Source organism: Dermacentor albipictus, unplaced genomic scaffold, assembly GCF_038994185.2.
Source record: "Dermacentor albipictus isolate Rhodes 1998 colony unplaced genomic scaffold, USDA_Dalb.pri_finalv2 scaffold_24, whole genome shotgun sequence".
Lineage (NCBI taxonomy): Eukaryota > Metazoa > Arthropoda > Arachnida > Ixodida > Ixodidae > Dermacentor > Dermacentor albipictus.
The window spans coordinates 2049296-2053275 of record NW_027225578.1 but is presented as its reverse complement, the minus strand read 5'-3'; the positions used below and the strand labels follow the sequence as shown (position 1 = coordinate 2053275).

Genomic DNA, 3980 nt, shown 5'->3' with positions numbered 1-3980 from the left:
AGCTTTTGTCTCTACATATTTTATAAAATGGCAATGGACTTAAAAAGAAAAACTGAACAACTCTTCTGTACAGCCTGAAAACACACAAAAGAAACAGACAATTGAAGATTTTGCTACATGGAATTATTAGATTAAGAATAGGCAAAAACAAATATACACCTTATCAACTTTTGTCGACAGGCAATACATAAACTGGGAGTACACTGTAAAAAATTGTCCGTTGTTTTTACGGGAATTCGACCGTCAGTTTTGGCTGCCAACTTGTTCCCGTAAAAATTACGGATCACAGTTATTCTTAGTCACGGGCCTTGCTCGTGAAATTCACACCTTTCCAGTAAAAACAACGCAGACCCGTAATTTTTTTTACGGGTACGGCCAGTAAATTTTACAGTTCCTGCTGAAAATCACTCGTCAGTTGTTTTACTTTGCTATTAAATACCACCATTACGGCATCAATTCCGCCGGCGAAAATGAAGCTAGACGCTGCACAACTGCACCTTTAATTTCAATATTGAACATACTGTCCCTTAAAAACAATATATTCGCATTCTGTACTTTTAATCGCTTGTTTCACGCGGTCTGACTGTTCCAAATCTGAATGTTCTAGTCAGGGTTGTCGGGATGCGGAACTCTCCCCTTCCTGCAACAAGATATATCGCACTTACTGACTGAAGCTGAAATAGGCTGCAACACAACTAAGCACCAATGCAGTGCAAATACCGCATCAGAGGAAATATGCAATATACTGAGACAGCTGCCAGTAATTTGCAGGTAATTAGGGGCACCATACTCCTGGCCACTATTTTGTAGCGATGCCTTATTCTTTGCTATTCTTATAATCCACCACAAATGGCTGTCTGATCCTATTGATAATGAGGGCACACCGTCGCTCTGACCAATGGCCAAGCACGAAAAAGTACAGAATCAGAAAAGGCATCGCTACAAAATATCAGCCCTGTCAACGGATCAAATACAAATAAAGTAAGCGAGGAGCTTAACTTATTGTAATGGCCAGCTCACGTTTTGAAGCACCACTGATACAGAATGAAAACTTTACACTGGGAAACATCCAGTGATGTTTTATAATGAACAACAAATATTTCAAAACACTTTATTGCACTTCATGTAGCTTTACAATTATTTCTTGTGTAGATGACTTGGTGAAAGGGAACCATTTCTGTAGTTCGCATTGTAAGGTTCTGGGCTGCTTGGCAGACGAAAAAGTATCCCTGCGGGTGGTCAACTAGTCCATGCTGTGGGGCAAAGTAAAAAAAAAATGACTCAGTGGGCTTCCAAATGCTATAAAGAGGTGCTTACACAGAATGTGAGTGCTCTTGAAAAGAGAGGTTTGCATTTTATGAAAGGTAGAATGACTTATAACATATTTTCAAAGCACAAAACAGAGAAGGCAGGTATATGGGGCAGACTTACCTGGACATTCCATTCACACTCAGTAATGCGCTGCACCAAGGCAAGAACTTTCTTGCTGACCGCCACATTTCCTTTTTTGCCCTTCCGTCCACGGTCTGGGTTTATGCCGAAAATGCCCTAAATGCCGCCCCCCCCCCCCATTAAAGAGAAGGCAGGCAAAATTGCAATAAAGCCTATATATAACGGCAATAAAGAAATGATTCGGATAATCTGGAATATTTTTAATGCCACAGCTCACGCTGATTTCAAGCATGACATACAAATAATACATTTTTTTGTTTTAAAGAACACCAGCCTACGAAAGGATTCAAAGTTGGACAAGTTGTTTTATGAGAAAGTTGAATAGGAAACAGCGCAAAAAAATCTAGTAACCGACAACGCCTGCTGTGTACTTCTCGTCTTGTCCCCGATTTTCGTGCACCGTTTCTCTACCTAACACCCAGGAGATGTGACTTTTGACTTTTATCATACAGGTGCATCTGGTGTAAGGTGCACGTGGGAGGTCTGACTGACTTTCATCATAGAAAAAAGCCACAGATGGGTTTTGCTTTTAGATGCAACAAATCTCTAAAGTGCTTTTATTCTTTAATGTGAACACATTTTACCTATGGATATTTTAGACCTGCTTATTACCTTGGGGGCTTGCAAACTGAATATAAATCTCGCTGCTATAAATATGGGAGCAGCTTGACCTTCCAAATAACTCCAATAATTGATGGTAGCTCGCAGCAGGAAACGGAACGCATTACTTTTGTGTAATTTGAAACTTAGGCATCAACATTTTTCAGCTTTACAGACGTGTACTATGAAGCTGAAAAAAGTGGACTAAGCTTCAAATCGTCCAGTGTTATTTTTGATTACACAGAAGCAATGTCTGCTGGTTCCTGCTGCCAACTACCGTCAATTTCTTTTATCAAGCTAGGACACTGAATTTACAACATCCACAGCACTGTTAAAGGTGCTTGTATACAGTTTCGTTCTTTTAAGGCCAGTATAATATATGCTATTAATGCGCATGATGTAAAACAAATACAAGCATAAACAGAAAATCAAATATACCTTTGTATGAATTCAAGTGTGCATGACGCCTTCTCTGCATAACAAATGTGGAAGCAGCAGTAAGCTGCAAACAGCATGCGGAATGCTTGCTTGAACATCTTTGCTGCTGCCACAACATGGCCATCAACAAGCAATAGGTACTCTTCAGGCATCCAGATGTCATCACCTAAACAAAATGAAAAGAGTACTTGTCACTTTTAGATGATAGGGCGGACTGCTGCATCAACTGTTCTTTACCAGTCGTATGCAAAGTATATGCATTCCAAAAGTTACGTTCTAGGGCACTTTCTAATTTTCACTGAGTGTTGTGTGCCACTTGTTCCTAAACCAACAGGTCTTTAGTTTTCTTTAAACCACAAAATAGTGTTGCAGGAAAGAAACTATAAATGGCTTTTGAAAACTATTTTGGGCAAAGTTATCAAGAGTATTTAAATAAAGAAAAGTGAAACTATAGGCATCCTCGAACAAAAAGAGCGTCTACCATATGCATACCTATTCAAAGACATAAATTTGCGACAAATTTGACCCAATTTTTTTAAAACTTGACTATGACTCATTTGCATACAGTTAGCGGTTTACAAGCCATTGCTAGTTACTTGTGAAGACTGCTGGCACATAAAAAATGCAGATACTGGCTCTCTGGCAGCATACAGAATAACAGAAAGCAACCCGAAAATGAACTGAATATTAAGGATATGTCCATGTAGTTGGCAGACTGCGTAACCCATGGAACTGCTATATAAAATATGTGGAAGAACATTAAAACTGCAATTCAGCAACAGAAATTTTGCATAGAGCAAAAAAAAAAAACAGGCTCAGTGATCAAATGTATGCTCTTTCACTTGTTTTCAGTCAAATTAACTATATAGCATGCTCATACTTCCCTACATGGTGCACACGAAGATCACTGTTTAAAGGGAATAATAACACATATTGGCTGCATTTTGTTGCTGAACTGTCCTGAGAAAACCGAGTACTAAATATTAATTTTCGCTGTTGTGTAGTAAGCTCTGTCGTTAACATAATGAGACACTAACATACCGTCAGCATAGGATATTCACAGGAAGTCATTAGTTATATTTTTCATCACAGGTTTCACGGCTTATGTGGAAACTATAGAAATGGTCCCAGTGAATATTTATTGTAAGTCAATATTTGTAAAATTCAAGAGAGAGAGCATGCGGTTTAAAACACTTGCCTTGAAATATCGGCTTCAAGTATACCAACATTCCATATTGGTTTGTAAACCCTTGTATATGGAGGCCTCAGTTGTAGAACCATATGCAGTGCTGATGTACTTGGCACAAACATTTCCAGCCTAATATTTCGAACTAGGTGCTTGCGTTAGATATTTCCAAAAATGCGCCAGTCTAAAACAATAACTAGCCCTAATTTTCCGATCACTATACTTGGTATAAAACACAGAACAAAAGTTACATACTTTAGTTTATTACATCGTCTTAACGTTGATTTCGCATTATATTGACTTC

The 3980-nt window shown here is 38.6% G+C and overlaps 1 long non-coding RNA gene across 1 annotated transcript; it reads right to left on the bottom strand.

Annotated features, from left to right (window-relative positions):
* Positions 1 to 1160: 1160 nt before the first annotated feature.
* On the bottom strand, positions 1161 to 2652 carry LOC139052488 (uncharacterized). The gene is made up of 3 exons (XR_011509930.1): positions 2491 to 2652; positions 1432 to 1548; positions 1161 to 1253 (listed from the first exon to the last, which is right to left on the bottom strand). It is a non-coding gene; the product is annotated as an uncharacterized lncRNA (long non-coding RNA).
* Positions 2653 to 3980: the final 1328 nt, after the last annotated feature.